The sequence below is a fragment of the Oryctolagus cuniculus genome, chromosome 1, assembly GCF_964237555.1.
Source record: "Oryctolagus cuniculus chromosome 1, mOryCun1.1, whole genome shotgun sequence".
In the NCBI taxonomy this organism is placed as follows: Eukaryota; Metazoa; Chordata; class Mammalia; order Lagomorpha; family Leporidae; genus Oryctolagus; species Oryctolagus cuniculus.
The window spans coordinates 57372575-57390763 of record NC_091432.1 but is presented as its reverse complement, the minus strand read 5'-3'; the positions used below and the strand labels follow the sequence as shown (position 1 = coordinate 57390763).

The following is an 18189-nucleotide window of genomic DNA, read 5'->3' as shown; positions in this document are numbered from 1 at the left end:
TGCACCTGAGGAAACTAGATCCCAATGCCCATGAGTCCGGGTCTTGCAGCATCTCTACTGAAGACAACCATTCTGTCCAAGTAATCTGATGTAGCCCCATCATTTCTCCTACATTAGGCTCTGGTTATTGATATAAGAATCCCTTAAGACTTCACAATTTTTCTTTCCTGCCTCTGAGTGGCAATGTGTTAAGAAGTGAAAAATTAAAAGACCTGGGAGTAGAAAGTCAACAGACTGGAGCTCAGTCTTGCTTTCCAGCTTTCTGGGTGGAAAGAGCCTGACCAAGTCCTCGTCTGCCTTAAGGTCTCCGTTTTTTTCTCCACATAATGAGAGCTGGACTAGATATTCCTCAAGAGTCCTCCTACTTTGAATGTTCCATAGCATTTTCCTATTGTAGTCACACAGCTTTCTGAAGTGTAAGCAGCAGGACTTCTCACTTAGAGGGACTACAAAGTCTACAAGGCTCCTGTACCCAACCTCTTCAGCACAGCTCCTGGCCTGGGGCTTTGGAATCATCTATCTGGATCAGACAGAAGACCAACACAACAAAACAGAGCCTCTCCTAGAGGAAAAGATGTGTGGTTCAGGCTTCCTGCCTGGAGAGAAAGGCTGGAGAGAAAAAGAAAGATACAAAATACAGGACAGGAAAATTTAGGAAATGGTCTGCAAAGTGCCTGGAATAGAACTGCGGCTCTGTGGGGGACTCATCCCAGCTTTCTGTCCGACAAAGCTGCCTTTACAAAGCAGAAGGATTGGCAACAGCAGCTCAGTTCTGTTAAAGGTAATCTGTCTACTGCAAACCTACAACCTCTACACGGGCTCTACTAGAGCCTCTGAATCAACACAACAAAGGCGTCCCTCCACTTGGCAATCCCAGCCCTCCTCGTCCAGGGAGCCAAGTCTGGCAGGACCTCCAGCACGCTGGCTACTGCTCCACATACTTTGCTTGAATACCCTTCAAGGAAAAGAGAGAAATACCCATTCTCTGCTCAAGTCCTGAAGTTTTATGATAAGAAATGAGCCCAGGTGCCTACTCTTGACCTAATTTCTCCTGGCTCCCTCTTCCACACACTCCCTACATACATTCCCCACACCCTACCCACACCTCTGACCCTAAGGCTCTGAAGTAGACATATGTGTAATTCTGCCTACAATTATCTTATCCCTCAGTCCTAGATACCTTCACGATGGGCTGAGCCCTCTCTTTCAGTCTGCCAAATGAAGCTCAAGGTTCAGCTACCCAGGGCACGTGGTACTCAGTGGCTAAATTCATTCTGCTGGATGAGCTGCCACAATGTTCACATATGAGCTAACTTCTTAAGACCTCTCAAATCCACAGGTCTCTTGATCACTGTCCCTTGGTAAGTCTGAGTATTTTAATATTGAGCCACATGAACACAGGCTTGAGGCCAGGAAACACTGAATCAAGGAAGCAACATCCCAGATTCCCACTGAAAGCACCATTTTACCATTCCAGGGTGGGTTTTTAAGGCTGACATGGCTTAGAATTCAGAGTTCAACCAAGATCTCTGCCTGTCATGACTGAAGTTTCAGGATGAGGGAGGTAGGGTACAAAGTGGAGGGAAAGACACAGTTTAAGAAGACTATGTCCCATAATGAAGGACATGGGTTAGGTACCCAGCTCTAGCTCCTGACTCTAGCTTCCTGCTAATCCAAACCCTGGGAGACAGTGGCAATGACTCAAATGATTGAGTTTATGCTTGCCAAATGGGAGACCTGGATTGAGTTCCCAGCTCTGGATTCAGCCTGGCCCAGCCCCAGCCATTGCTGGTATTTAGGGATATTTAGTGAGTGAACCAGCAAGGTACCTGCCATTCATGTGGAACCTGGATTTAATTATTGGCTCCCAGCTTTGGCACCAATTGGGGGCTGTTGCAGGCATTTGGGGAATGACACAGTGGATGGGTGGAAATTTTCTCTCACTGAATATATGGGTGTATGTCTACCTCTCAAGTAAATTTTTAAAAATAACAGTAATATGCATCCATATTTACATGATACATATTTGTGTATGATATATATTACATATCCTACACACACTGAAATATATGTACACACATAGACAAGTAGCAAAGAATGCCAAAAACATACTGGATCTAGACTTCAGAAAAATCTCTCTTAATCTTATGATGAAACAAGATATACACAGGCATCTGGATAGACTGGTAACTCAGGACAGGTAGATCCAAACCGTGTTAGCAAATAGATAGATATCAACCAGGAAGAGTTGCCCTGAAATTTCTAGAAGTTTTGGTACTTCTCATGTCATTTCTTATTCAGCTGTTGAACCATCCTTGTATTCCAGTGATAAATCCCACTCAACTGTATAATCCCTTCAACGTGCTTTTGAATCGGTTTGCTAGTATTTTGTTGAGGATTTTTGCATCCATGTTCATAAGGGATATTGGCCTGTAATAAATACACTTTTCTTTTTCCATTTATTCTAGATTCCTATCATGATCATCTTTTTGTCAACAACTTGGATAAGGCATGCCTATCAAATATGCATATGACAAATTAGTTTACTAGAGATAATCAGTAAAAAGGGCTCCACAAACTGGAATCACAAATTAAATATAATAAGAAGGAAAATTTTAAAGGGCAAACTATTTAATTTTATATTTAAGTTGAGGAAAAAATTGCAAGAAAACAGGATGAAGATGGTATGGAAGAAGATGGTATAAATGAAAGAGACTTGCAGGAATGTTTGACACTAGTCACCTAATGAGCCCATGAATTTGAGTTTAGCTGATGAAATAAAATACAGAGCTCAGATCAAATGAGGTCCATGTCCTACTCTGTTCCATTCTGGTTAGAACAAAAGCATTTCTAGGAGACGCACACTATACTCACAGGGGTAAATGGAGTCTTGAATGACATTTCAGGCAAGTATACATAAAGAAAAACTGAAATCAAGTCTGTGGAGCCCTTAAACTTTGAGTAATGGAGCATGTCTGTGCTAATGAGGCTGTTAAGTCCTCCTACAGAACAGGAAGGCAGAAAACTTACCACTTTCATCCCCGTGGAGTCATCTCTGAGGAAACTAGGTGAGATGAAGAATGCTCACAGAAAGAAAAGACAGCTGAGCCCTGCCTATTCTGCCCTTTGTCCCTCTTGCTACTCACATCAAAACCTTCCAACTGGGGCTCTGACCTTCTGAGCTCTGGCAAGGACGTGGAGCAGCTCAGGAATCCAAACAATTCTTGCATCTCCCCAAACCCTGGGTCACAATGATTAGAATCACACAGTGATATTTTTAACTATCTGAGTGAATTCTTGTGGATCTTTAACTTTCTATACTAAGCTGGCATCTGATAGCTATTTGTGAGCCAAGACTCGGGTTTGAACGTGATGACTGAAACATTAGATGGTAGGAATGCCATGCTTCAGCTTCTTCAGACATTACTGGGATACAGACACACCAGCTTAGCTCCCATATTGCAAACTACAGCACTCCTCCCAAGAATTAGAAAGAGAGAAGAGCAGTGGCCCCTCAAGATCCAGTACTTATCCCCGGAACATGGACGGTGGCCCCTGTGTCCAGATAAGTGTTATGTAAACAAACTGCAATATCCTATAGAAGATGTCACTTTTTAACCACTCTTTTTCTCCAAGGTTAGGAAACTGGATGTTAGAATCTAGAGAACAGTTAGCTCTTTTCATTACAGCATATATTCAGTGCATATATTTTTTCTCAGCAGAAAAGAGCCAGCTTGCCTCTTGTGTAAAAAGAGGTGCTTATAAATTGTTCATTCACTTAAGGAGCGACATAGAGGAGCCTACACAACAGAAGAATGGATCCCTGAGATGCAAGGAAGGGAAGATGGGTGAGATCGGGAAAGGAATTATGGAGGGAGAGGGGAGAGGCAGCAGCAATTTAAAAACCTGAAGGACAGAAGGTCCTTCAGGCTGGAGCAGAGTAGGACACAGACCTCATTTGGTCACTTGATGGCAAGTCAGAGAATAGCAATGCGGGGGAATTCCTGAGTGTCCCTCCCTGGGATTTCAAGGAACAGACTTGAGTACCAGAACGCCCTTTATTCCCTCTGTGTCTGGGGCGCCCTAACCTGGGGCATCATGACTGCCTATACCCCACGTAACTGGTTGGCTTAGGCTGCTAACAACCAGGAGAGCAGAGGGGAAAGAACAAGGGGCCAAGGACCGCTGTCCCCATGCAGCAAATGCCAGCAGAAGACTTCCCTCTCACAGGCTGTGGACTCCAGAGGCCATAACTGGGAGATGCCAGTTTGCTTCAAATCCAAGCAGACAAAGAAAGTCAACCATTTTGCAGTCTTGAAGGTGATGAAAAACTGTAGCCAAAAATTATCAAGACAGATAAGATCTGCCATCACTAAGGCATCACTGCTGCTTTCAAGGAAAAGGCCACAGAAGCTGAGGAGGGGAAGCCTACTCGGAGAACATTCAGCAAGGCAGGGCTTGGCTCTCTGTGCTTCCTAGAGTCACCAGCCTACCACTATGTGAATTAAATCATGGTTCCTGTCAGACCCAGAACTTCTCCAAACACAGCAGAAGCACAGCCACCAGCACATCACAGAGGGTCAGAGACTCAGAGAGAGCTGCCAGAGTTGCCTAAGGCAAAGATGGACGGGATTTGGAGGTCTGAAGGGTTTCTGTGTTGCTGTTGTTTAACAAATGTGACTGAATGGAGCCATGGACTTGTTTTATCAAGGATGGCTTAGAAGAGAGACCACTCAACTACTGCTAATTTCACCTGCTGTTCTGAGGGGCTGGGCAGGAGAGAATGGGACAGAACTTCCAGATAAGCACAGTTGGGCCACTCACAAATGTCCTTTCTCCACGCTCCATGTAGTCCATTCCCTCCTTAAATCCCTATTACAACAGTCTTGGGGTGAGGAAGGGGAACTCGGGGTGGCCTACAGCAATGGTATGTGAAACAAAGAGGAAAATGTGAGAACAGTCCCAAACAGGGGATGTGGAAGTTGGGATACATAATCAAGAACAAGACCAGTTTGATTAAACTAAGGACATTATTAAATTTTCCACCTTGAGAATCATTAGGAAGAGAGCTGCTGGGGCCAGCGCTGTGGTGCAGTGGGTTAATGCCCTGGCCTGAAGCGCCGACATCCCATATGGGTGCTGGTTCTAGTACTGGTTACTCTTCTTCCAAACCAGCTCTCTGCTATGGCCTGGGAAAGCAGTAGAAGATGGCCCAAGTCCTTGGGCCCCTGCACCTGTGTGGGAGACCTGGAAGAAGCTCCTGGCGCCTGGCTTCGGATCAGCACAGCTTCAGTCCTTGCGGCCATGTGGAGAGTGAACCAGTGTATGGAAGACTTCTCTCTGTCTCTACATCTCTCTGTAACTCTGTCTTTCAAATAAATAAAAGAAATCTTAAAAAAAAAAAAAAAAAAAAAAGAAGAGAGCTGCTGTCAGATGGAAAGCAAGTGAAGGGCTGGTGAGCCTAGAAAAAGTACACAGACCCCACTTCAGCCTTGTGTCTCCTGCTTTCTCTCCCAGAAGGGCCTGGCCACAGAGCTGCTCACCTTCAACAACACAACTCAGTGGTTATGGCTGCACAGGAGAATCATATACAAGAGCCCAGCCCCTCGGCAAAAGCAAAGGTTTCCCTTGTCCCAGGATGCAGCAGTTCTCTGGCTTGTCTTCAGGGCCCAGTGCAGCTGAATCCGTGGAGAAGCTGAGGGTCAGAACATGGAATGCAAGCGAAGTTCTTTCAAGGGGAACACTCCTCAGAAGGCTTTTGAAAACAGTGAAGGGGACCTGCTTCTCTGTCTTTTTCTGTCCTCAACCATAATTCCTTTCTGGTCCCTCTCCTGCATTGTGGGGCAGTGAGAATGGAAACAAGGTGAAAGATCATGAGAACTTGGAGGATGGTTGAGGAAGAGTCCATAATAATTCCCAATCCTGGCTTGGATCACTGAATGCAGTCACATCCAGGAACACAAGCAAAACAGAATATTCCAAGGTGTGTTGCTGTGGTCACATCTGAGTTAACCAAGTTGCTCCAATACAGAAAGCCATTTAGACAAGGCAGACAAGAGTGAAGGAAATAGAGAATGAAGATAGGAAATGAGACGAGAGAAATAGTGAAGGAGAAAAATGAAAGAAAGAAGGAAGGAGAGAGACCGAGGGGAAGGGAAGGTAATACACATAGAAGCTTGTGTTTTACGAGGACGTAGATAACATGAATTGAGCCACAGCTGCAAATATTACATCGTTGGCCACTAATGATCGGTGGCCTGAGCCTACTGCAGCAAAGCTGAGTCCTCTTTTTCAGCAGTCAGGTCTGGTGGTCAGCAATAAGGTGAAAACTAAGTACAAATCACTCTTGAAACTCACTTAGCAAAGCACCATTCTGGAAACTAGCCACAGTCTATCAGGAAGCCCAATCAATACCTTTCATACACATCATTTTTACATACTCTTAAGAATCTCAGAACATAAACCCTTGTCTAGTGATTCTAAAAAACAGTTCTCAGTAGCAGAACGACAGAGATGCTCTGAAGGCTTCTGAACAGGTTTTGTCTTGCTTAGACTGGTTATCACCAGTGTTACCCAACTGTCTAGACTTTTCTCTAACCCTAACCTCTCTCCTCTATGTTCGTTTTGTCTTTAAATTGCCCTACAAGAGAGAAGCCCAGACTGGAGTTCGCTTTCTACCACAAAACAGTGCATGAGCTGTGAACAGTACCTTGCCCTTTCCTGGCTCCAATCTCCTCGTCTGTGAAAATGAAGCCAGACTAGATGAGCTCTAAGAGTCCACACAAGTCTGAGATACTTACGAGAAAGCGCAAAGTCTTTCACAAACATAACCTATACTAGTCAACTCTCAGAGGTCAGAAATTTTGGCATGCTCTGTCTTTGCCTTAACTTCATCCTTAATATCCCATACATCTAGATCCTGCCTACTCTGAAATATTCACTAGGATTCATCCCTTCTTCTTTATTCCTGCTGCCAATCTCCCAGCCCTTATCAGTCTTTATCGTCTCCAAAACTATCCTATTTTTTCTATATAGTGGATTTCCACAAAATTCCATCTTCACTGCCTCATATCCCATCTCCCAGGCACCGAGGCAGAACTCCCAGAGCTCAGATGTTTTTACTCTGCTCTGCCAGACCTGCTGCTCCAAGGCAGATCGTCACTGGGACTGGGGTGCCATAGTCCATGTACTTGCTGTCCTCGACATTTAAAACACGCTCCACCTACCTCTCTTTCGCTTAAAAAAATGACCCAATTTTGAAAGACCAAGAAAAATCCTGCCTCTTCCAACGAAGTTCCCTATGGTTTTGAGACACATTTCTTTTGTTTGTTTCTGAACTATAAATATGTTTGTGGTTGGTAACCAATACTGTGAAGATCTTTTATATTCTCTAATTGTTTAATAAATATTGTCTCTCCCAATTGATCATAAATTCCCTCAGATCATAAAACAAACTTTATGCAATATTTGCACCACAATGTTTGCTAAGCTGAAAAACTTAGCAAGAGCCTATAGACTGGTGGCTGGAAAGCAAAATCTTGGTTCCCTCTCCAGCCCTGGGAGATGGAATCAATGCCTTCCCAGGCCCTACTATACCTCTCTGTGTGGGTAAAAAGACCTCCTCATCACAGACTCAAATCAACCTCTGCTCTAGGTATAATTATGTGCTCTGGGTACACCAGTGCAGTGTGCCGACAGCTATATATAGCTCCATTCTTAATGTCCTGATCAGCCTCTGTGATAGCTACTGCTGCTCACAATGCCTGACAGGGATGGAAAGATAAAGGGGAGAGAGACAGAGGTAAGTGCCAAGACCAGCAGTAATCTTCCAACAGACATCTCAGTAGGTCTGCTTCAAATTAAACCCAGTCTGCTCTCAAGCCCCAAAGAGGCAGGGCACCAGGGAAGGGCTTTGTGCCCTGCCATGACACACACACCTCCACTGACTAAGCCGGCAAGGACTGACCACTGCAAAGAAGCTTTGCATTCTTGAGGAAGAAAACAAACTGGGAGGCAAGGACTCCGGCTGCCTATCCCACTTTCAGATCCAGGGCCTCTGCCCCAGAACACTGTGCCAGGACCTCCCTAACAGACAAGACTCGTGTGGGTGTACTTTAGGTGTAGGGTGACAAGAGCTGTTGGAGAACAAGCCCTATTCCCAGAAGAAGGCATTCCTGGCCATCTTAACCAAAGTACTCAGCAATACAAGCACAACCAAGCATGCCCAAACTCACCACCCCACTACTTCTGGCCTCTAGCCACTTTGGAACACATCTTTACAAAAATCCCCAGCCTTCTCACTCTCCCAGGCCAGCCTCTCTTTCATTCCTGTTCATTAGAACTGTTTACCCCTATTCTCTACTTCCAGCCACACAAACACGTGCGCGCGCGCGCGCACACACACACACACACACACCCTTGGACAAGGAGCCTCCCTCTCTCTGACTCATCTGCTGCCCAGCATGTTCATGCTTTATAATGCTCTCTTGGGCCCTTCCTACTTTATAGGAGCTGATGCTGCGGACTTCCGAAAAATGTTAAGCCATGTAAAGATGGCACTTGCCTTCAAGTAACAGAGGATGCCTCCACAAACTATTTAGAGTGTCCATGTAGCCAGAATGTGGTTACACCCGCTATTACAAAAACCAGGAGACACATTCTTGCACCTGCCTCTAAACTCCTTCCTCACAAAAGGCATCTGCTGCCCCTATTGCCAGTGGCAAAGAAAGACCTCAAACAACTGAGAAGTAGGTCTTTCTCCTTACCACCTCCCTTCTAGAGTGGCAAGGAGACGGGGAAGCAAGTAACAAACAGTTTTTTTTAAAGAATCAGTACCACTCTACACCCCCATGAGAAGATAGATAGCTCCTTATTCCAGGATTGCAAGCAAAGGCAATGTCACTTTCAAACCCCCCTCCCCCAGTTCCTTTAGTGGCCAGCCTCAGTGGCCCTGCTTTAGCATTCCACATCAGAGAGGCATGAAGCAACCGCACCCCACACAGCCCTGGAGGCAGAGTTGGGCAGAAAGGAATGCAGACAGCTTCCCAGAACTCCCGGCTGAGAAGGAAACCAAGGGCTTACCCACAGCTTCCTGGGCCTGGAGAGGATGCACGGGGTTCTCAGAACAAGCACTTTGGCAACTCAGGGACTGTGAGGGTCTTCATATCTGAAAGCCCAAAGGAAAAGAAAAAGATGACAGTGAGTGGGATGACACCCAGGAAGAACAAGTCTGAGCTGGCCCTAGACGGCTTAGCGCAAGCAGTGGCTACCCCTGAATGTGGGCAAGGGTCTCGGAGAAGCCAAGCGGGCCTAGGGATGGGATACTTGATTCCCTTAGCATAAGCGCTGGCATCAGCTGCTTCACATGCAGCAGGCTTAATCTTCTAACACTTTTTGAGAAAAGGATGGAAACCAGTGGGGAAACCCAACATAGCATTGGAAAACCAGGCCAGTAAGCAGGGTTTTGTTGGCTCCAACGACTGTCAACTCTGTACTCTCCATCATGCCGCTCAGGCCATGAAACTTTTTCCAGTCCTACTGTTAGCTGTAGGTGTCCCAGGAAGCCCCACCCTATTCCCAGAAGCCTGCATCAGGTAAGGCTGAGCAAAGAGGTGATCTTCCCCACAGAAGTGCTTTCTCCAATTTCTCACCCAAATTATGGCCTTGTGAGGCTGTTGTAAGATAAGCATGGGGTAGGAGCAGAACACAGAAAGGACATTATCAGAAATGCTATCCTGTTGCATGCTAAGTATCCACACAAGGGCATCAAAAGGAAATAACAAAATAATTTTGGTTAAAAAATTATTTAAGGGGCCGGCGTGGTGGCGTAGCACATAAAGCCGCTACCTGCAGTGCCAACATCCCATATGGGCACTGGTTTGAGTCTCAGCTGCTCCACTTCCCATCCAGCTCTCTGCTATGGCTTGGGAGAGCAGTATAAGATGGCCCAAGTCCTTGGGCCCCTGCACTCACATGGGAGACCTGGAGGAAGCTCCTGGCTCCTGCCTTCGGATTGGCACATCTCCGGCCATTGCGGCCATCTGGGGAATGAACCAGCAGATAGAAGACCTCTCTCTCTCTCTCTCTGTCCCCCTCCCCTCTCCCTCTCTCTCTGTATAACTCTGAGTTTCAAGTAAATAAGTAAATCTTTTTAAAAAAGTGACTTAAAACAAAAATTGCTTTCCTTTCCAAGGAAAGCAAAATTCCTATACAGATGCCATAAAACATACAATACTTTCCCTCTCACCTCATATCCAATCCCCAATTTGCAAACCCTAATCAGACGTTAGCATTAACACAAAATACATACTGACACACATAGACACACATGTCTATTCAGCCCTCACAACTTTGCTCCCACAGCCAAGGATGCAAGACTCCTTCCAAGTCCAGGTCCCTCTGGAGAGAGCAGAAGGCAACAGAGTTGCCTTGGGAAAGGCCTTGGCTGCTGAAAGCACTGGGGGGTGGCTTTGGACACCCCCACACTCAGGAAGAAGGCTCCGCACCTGGAATCTCCCCTGCCTCCACGGCACCAGTAAACTAGCTGATGTCATCTCTCTGGTAGCCACATGTCTGTCTCCAGCCCCTGGGATTTCACCCATCCTCACCTCAAAATTGCACAACAAGGGTTCTGCAGCTGGTTTACTTCAGTTCCTTAGGGCCTGGTGCCAGTGAAGCAAAGGTGAACGACTTCCTACTTAGAGGAACTACTGGTTTCATCCCGCCCTGCGACCACAGATTTTACTCCCAAAACTAGACCAAAATGCATGCTGCTTTCTTCAAAGGACAAGACCAAAGACGAAAACAAGAAGAGCACCCTTGGGCAACACGGAAAGAAGGAGACAAAAAATCCACCACCGTTGTACTTCTCCGGGACAACATGACATCCACTGACTCCCAGGTAAGAACATCTAGATGAACCTTCCCACCCGAACTAAAAATTTTCAGTCACCCGGAACCTAGTTCACTTTGTAATTTTATTCGAAATGAGCCATTCTATTTTCCTGAAGTGTTCGCTCCACAATGAGATGCTGTAGTTTACACACAGAGCACTGAGACATCTTCAGTTGGCATAAATTAGCAGCATATATATCCTACAGGAAATGGACAAAGCTTCAAACTAGAAGCTTCCATTTAAGACATAATACAGCACGAATTCTTTCCTAGAATGAATTCTTTCCTAGACAAAAATGGCAGGGGGTTGGGATGGGGGAATAATTCGATTAACTCCACTAAACAGCATGTTTAAAGAATGTGATCCTGCCATAATTAGATCATGATTTTCAAAGTGAGGGAACTCTGTCAGGCTTTAAGCTAAAGTATTTCCTGAAATGACACACAGTGAAAATAAAGGAAAGAACTGAGGCAAAGCAGCCATGGCACACTCCAGCAAGCCCAGCTTGGAGACCTGGGCGTGGGAGGAAGGACCACGCTTTGTGACCGGGTTTCCCTTGGGAGCCCTTTTCTTCCTCCCCATGGGTCAGGAATGGCGTCAGCTCCTTGCACAGTAGCATCATAGCAGGGGCACAGTGTAAACAGACTGTCTTCACCCAATACTCCTTTATCAGTCACTTCTGTAAGTTGAAGTTTATTTTTTTTTCTTTCAAAAAACCCAATATTAGACATGGTGGCTGAAAGCTCAGATAAGTTCATTAATGAACAATGGGGCAAAAATACCATTTATATATATGATAAGATACAAAATAATATCTCTGGAAAATTAGCAATACAATCAAACAGAAAAGGAACCAAATTAAATAATTTTTACATATCTCGGGTTGTGGTCCTGGAAGAAGAACTGGATAATTAAGTGATGGACATTTTTATGGGTTTTCAAAGGTATTCTCAAAGACAAAGACAAGACTGCTGGTACTAACTCCGTCTCATTCCAACCCCAAATGTCTGCCCTTCTTCTTGGAAGTACTTGCGGTGTCAGGCTTATTGGCTACAATGTGGGTGAGCTTTTACCCCATAATCCAAGGGGAAAGGGGACCAGGAGGGTGTTCCATGAGGTAATGGAGCACAAAGGAGGGAGAGAAGGGCAGTGAAACAAGAAGGCTGAAGAGGACGTGAGTTCCTGAAGGAAACCTGAATTACCCATCATTGGTAAGGGATGTAGAAGCCAAGACAGGCTCATGAGTAAACAGGACTGGCAGGGAAGACACATTTGGGCATTTTGTGACAGTTACCAACTGAATCATCTGAAAGGACAATTCAGTTTCTCACAACTTATCAAGCCCCAAATCAGACCATTATTTCAACTAGATGAACACACCCACAGAGCTTACAGGAAATGCTCGATGTCTGTATTCTTGGAGCTGGCTGGACAGAAGTGCAGATCCAGCTAAAGAAAAGCTACTATTGGGGCCGGCGCTGTGGTGTAGTGGGTAAAGCTGCCACCTGCAGTGCCGGCACCCCATATGAGCGCCAGTTTGTGTCCCGGCTGCTCCATTTCCCATCCAGCGCTCTGCTATGGCCTCGGAAAGTGATAGAAGATGGCCCAGGTCCTTGGGTCCCTGCACCAATGTGGGAGACTCAGAGGAAACTCCTGGTTCCTGGCTTCGGATCAGCCCAACTCCAGCCATTGCGGCCATTTGGGGTGTGAACCAGCAGATGGAAGACTTTCTCTCTGCCTCTGTAACTCTGCCTTTCAAATAAATAAATATTTTTAAAAAGAAAAGGAAGAAAAGAGAAAAGCAATTATTCCAGAGTTCTACATCACCTACGTCTAAGAGCCCCAGTGAAATAGAAAGCACCCTCATTGGTGATGTGGGGTCAGAATAGAATCAGGGCTTGTGGGAATGTAAAAAAACATGAGCTGGCTGGTGCCATGGCTCACGTGTTTAATCCTCCACCTGTGGCACCGGCATCCCATGTGGGTGCTGGGTTCTAGTCCCGGTTGGGGCGCCGGATTCTGTCCCGGTTGCTCCTCTTCCAGTCCAGCTCTCTGCTGTGGCCTGGGAGGGCAATGGAGAATGGCCCAAGTGCTTGGGCCTCTGCACCCACATGGGAGACCAGGAAGAAACACCTGGCTCCTGGCTTCGGATCAGTGCAGCACTGGCCACAGCGGCCATTTGGGGAGTGAACCAACAGAAGGAAGACCTTTCTGTCTCTCTCTCACTGCCTGTAACTCTACCTGTCAAAAAAAAAAAAAAAAAAAAAAAAGAGCTGAGCACTGTGGTGAATGTCACAGGGACTTAGAGATAAATCAAGGACTGCAGAATAGCAGAAAAGGCCTACATACAAGTCTACAGAGCCAGTGATGTAGCTCTTCTCCCCAGAGCTAGTCTACCCAGTTCCATGACTTTTTCTACCAAGTTTCAGCAGCCTGTGAGCCTCCCAGGACTGGGCACAGCAACAGTGGACGCATGTCCTCATCACTCCCCCGGCAGAGACAAGTGTCTCCATGCACCCATTTTAGGGAAGTTTCTACAAATTAATTGTGCCTTACAGAAGACCACAGGGTAGAAAACGACTTTGGAGATTGTCTTCACCCGAATTCATTCTGCCCTGGAGGAATCCAATGCAAATCTTTAGCTGGAAAGAAAAAAAGTACAGGCCGGCGTCCCAGCTCAATAGACTAATCCTCCGCCTGCGGCGCCGGCACACCAAGTCCTAATTCCATTTGGGGCACCAGATTCTGTTTTGGTTGCTCCTTTCTTGTCCAGCTCTCTGCTGTGGCCTGGGAGTACAGTGGAGGATGGCCCAAGTGCTTGGGCCCTGCACCCGCAAAGGAGACTAGGAGAAGCACTTGGCTCCTGGCTTCGGATCAGTGCGGTGCGCCAGCCGCAGCAGCCATTGGGGAGTGAACCAACGGAAAAGGAAGACTTTTCTCTCTGTCTCTCTCTCTCACTGTCCACTCTGCCTGTCCAAAAAAAAAAGTATAAAGGAAGCAAGATCTGATCAGATCCCAGAGTCATTTTAGAGGGGATAGGTATAAAGAAGAAATGTAGTTCTGCCTATCTGAGCAGGGAGGAAGGCTGTGTTTGTAGGAGCAGATGTTAAACCAGGTTTGCTTCTTTTCCAAAGACCTGCCCCTCAGAAACATCAAGGGGGCATCCTTTAATTCTTTGTCTACTTTTATTTCCCAGCCCTTATTGAAGGGATACCCCAAATACTCACCCCTTCCTTGCAAGAACACCATCTTTGGGGCACAAGAATTGGAACTCAGCCATGCACAGAAGGAATGAACAGCAAATGTGGAGGTTGCACACATCAGCAAACATTTAAGGTTTCTGGAAGCTACAATTTCCAAGGACAAAGCTCCACATGACAAGGAAATCAAAGCCAGGTGAAGATCTGGGCTGAGTTTCAAATATTCCTGGGTTTATGAAGGTGGAGGAAGGTGGGAGGAGGAATTCTGGAACTGAACTCACTCACAAAAGGCCGAGTCTCCCACATCCCAGGGTGACAGCAAACAGGTGTAGACCCACAGCAAGCCCAGGTCCGGGCAAGGCATTTATCTGCTGAAGTGACCCTTGTCAGAGAATTTCCATCATTTCACCACGTTGTATTGTTTCACAGTGACCACATATGTTGGTTTTCTCTGCATTCGGTTCATTTGAGTGCCCTTCCAGTTCCAATAAGGATGATGGTTCTCGGACTCCTGCCTTTCTATTCTCTCTTTGATCTATCAGGCTTACTTTTTCAGTTTCCATCACACACCCATAGAGTCCTGTTCCCTTTATCATAAAATAAGGTCCCTTTTAACAAAAGGAAATTGAGACATAGAAATGTTCCTTGCGCAAGATGATACCACAAATGAATAGCACAGCAGGGATCAGAATCCAATTCTCCGAACTCTAGTCCTGCACTCTTTTCAATTGACCACAATACCTCCGTTATAGGAGAAACATCTGCCCTGGAGCACCAAGACCAAGAATCAAAACAGTTTATCTGCATGTCTTTTTAAGCAAAACAACACAGCCAGAATGTTTGGCAGGGACTAACTAAATATTTCCTCTGTGACCTACGCCACAGGGGAAGACTGTGGGAGTGAGGTAGGCACAGCACACAAGGAAATGGGAGAGAAGACCACTGCAAAGGCCAGCAGATGGGTGACAAAAAAGGAAAAATGTGACCTTAAGCTGAGGTCAAGCTAGGGCAAAGCAATTAAGAGTCTTTAAAAGATGGTTGAGATTTTAAAATAGGATTTAAAATCTAAATGTGACTCTGAATGTCATCGAAGAGGGGAAGGGTTTACAAGAAAACTTAAAAGGAGACTATCTTCATAACCTTGGGGTAGAAAATGAACTCTTAAAGAGAGCAAAAAAAGTACTAACCAAGGGAAAAAATGACAGAAAGGACATGAAACTAAAATTTCAGGGCAACAGAGAAGCAACAATCATTCCCAGGCCTAAGACAACAAGCACATTTAGAAGAAACATGATGTAGGAAGCCAAGCCTACTCTTACCACCATGGTCTAAACTTAAACCTGACTTAGAAATAAAGCCCAAAAAGGCCAAAGGTTAACTTTCAGCAAAGAAAAGGAAGGGAGGGATCGGTGCTGTGGCATAGTGGATAAAGCTGCTGCCTGCAATGCCGGCATCCCATATGGGCGCCAGTTCAAATCCCGGCTGCTCCACTTCCGATCCAGCTGTCTGCTGTGGCCTGGGAAAGCAGTAGAAGATGGCCCAAGTCCTTGGGGCTCTGCATGCGCATGGGAGATCTGAAACAAGCTCCTAGCTCCTGGCTTCGGATCAGCGCACCTCCGGCCATTAAGGCCATCTAGGGAGTGAGCCAACAGATGGAAGACCTTTCTCTCTCTCTCTCTTCCTCTTTCTCTCTCTCTCTCTTCCTCTCTCTCTACCTCTTTGTAACTCTGCCTTTCAAATAAATCTTTAAAAAAAGAAAAGGAAAGGAGAGAGAAAAAGAAATGAATGCTATTCTGGCCAAATAGAACCTGAAAGAAAACTGTGTCCTGATAAAGTCACCAGGAATCTATGAGTATGAAATGGGAGCCTGGGAAACCAAGGAGACAGTGGACCTAGAGTAGGCATAGCACCATCACCGAGGAGCATCAGCAGTGGAATTGCAGAGAAACTCTTCCAAAAGGAGAAAGAGCACCAACATCCATCAGCTGGAGGAAGGCTTGGGGAACTGAAGAAGTTACCATACAGAGGTAGGACCCTTGGTCTGACAAAGAGAAAACAAAAGAAGTCTTCAACCTAAAGTATCCCAGAGAGAAACTCTCCAAAGGGATGCATACTGTGAAGAGAGTGGAAAAGCTATTATCACCAAGTAAAATTCATTTGAGCTTAAAGAAAAGGCTTCAAAGGGCAGATAGGGTTCCCTCATTGTGTCTGAGGCTGTGTTATCAGATATGTTCAAAGGGACCAAGACAAACAGGCTTCTACCAAAGAAGAAAGAGGTATGAGGCAGCCTTGTACCAGTGGCCCTAGGATCAAAGGGTTTCCCCTCACTCCTGTGAGTCACTGACTTAGGCAGCACATAAGGAAGCTGATCTTGGAGGGGGCTAGCTGTGTCCATGCTCTAGGTGGGCAGGCCGCTGTAGGCAGCAAAGGTGAGGCAGATGACACCCATAGCAAATCAAGCCACAGGTGGTGACTGGGTCACCCTCCCCACAGGGTCCACAACTCCTCTCACATGGCATCCATACAAAAAGGGAAGGAAAGAATCAGGAGCTCTTGACCTCAGGAGTTTGCATTGTACCTAAGGAGCCCAGTCACATCCTTCAAAACCCTAGAACCCTCACTGTATGCACACTTCAGTGAGCGCTCCAGACTCTGGGCTCAGAAGACTTCCTTTTCTTAAGGACAACTACGGTAGAGAGAGGCAAATGAGAAAAGGCCCAATATTCACAGAACCCAGCAAAAGGAGATTCAGGAGAGCGAGGAATCGCTTCCTTGTCGTGAATTGATTCACTCACTGGGCAAAGTGTATGAAAACAAGGAGTTATGTCAAGAAAAGGAGTTATATATATATATATATATATATATATATATATATATATATATATATATAAAGACAGCTCTCTTCCCCAGCTGGAAAAATTGAGAAAGCAGACAAAAGGAAGGAGTGATCTCCATGGAAGCAGGGAAATCCCCCACCCAAGGTCTCATTTGCAATCAAGGGCAGAAAGGACCAAACAAATGTAAACAGGCCAAGGAAGCTAATGTGCCCTTCTCCAGAAAGGCCAAAACGCACACTTCCCCCAGCACAGGGCCTGGAAACCGGGAAGGTATGAGTTCCCTTGGACAAACAGGTAGGCCAGGGGAGCTGGGAAGTCCCCAAGGTGCTTTTCAGCTCTTTTTCTGTCACCAAGCATTCACCAAAACTCCCAGGGCACTGAGCCCAAGTGACTGGGGAAGTTATGATTTTGCAGTTTATGGCAAATCCCAATTTAAAAAAAAAAAAGGTGCAGAAGAAAATCAGCAGGCAGAGCAGCAGGACAAGCCCTCCATGTGAGCACCTAGGCCAGAGTCCTGCAGGCTCCCCACACCCTCCTCAGCACCAATGCAATAAACAGCTGCCAGGAGAAAACAATGGGCTTTTGTCTCTGCCTTCTCCTTCAGATTATCTTGGAGAACCATACAGGATAATTCCTTTACAAGAGCCGTCCTCCTAAACACTGGTCCAGGCATGAGAAATGTTTTTACCATCCACAGCAACCCCCTTAAATGAATTCCTACTTGTTCCATTTTGGGCAGTCGGGGTCCTGGGCAGCACCTGCCCCCGCCCCACATATGAAGCAGATGTAAACCGGTCTTGCAGGCCCTTCCTGAAGCCTGTACCAGTAGACAACATGGCTGCTCCTTCTGCTTTCTTCCTGGCCTAGCCACAGAACTGGAAGTCTAAGAGCTGTTCTTACTCCCCTTCTCACCATTCTCTTGAATATTCAACGTTGTGTGAAATTCCATGATTGTTAATATTGTTTTCATCAGCGTACCTGTCAAAATGGGCTCATGAAAGAAACTGTAATAAAAGCAGATAAATAAGGTATGAAAGGCTGGGTAGTCAAACTTTGCCTGATGATGCACTACTAAATAAAAATTCCCAAGTGGACAAACCTATCAGGAAATGCATTTTTTCTTAAGTAAAAATAGTTTAAATCCCATCCAATTTTGTAATGGATGAGTTTAAGGTCCTCTGTTAGTTGTCCTATTATCACTTTCTTTCTTTCTATTTATTATCTCGGTTTATAATTGTCACTTTCCTTTTTAAAGATT

The 18189-nt window shown here is 45.8% G+C and overlaps 1 protein-coding gene across 15 annotated transcripts in view; it reads right to left on the bottom strand.

The window, feature by feature from the left end:
- Positions 1 to 18189, bottom strand: part of DENND2B (DENN domain containing 2B) — a 186972-nt gene that overhangs the window by 129143 nt on the left and 39640 nt on the right. For 13 of the 15 annotated variants that reach the window (XM_070073709.1, XM_051824064.2, XM_051824107.2 and 10 more), the window contains exon 2: positions 9082 to 9166. The exons of the other annotated variants lie outside the window; for them this stretch is intronic. The gene's annotated coding sequence lies outside the window, so the exon portion shown is untranslated. The remainder of the gene's footprint in view (positions 1 to 9081; positions 9167 to 18189) is intronic. 15 annotated transcript variants of the gene reach the window in all.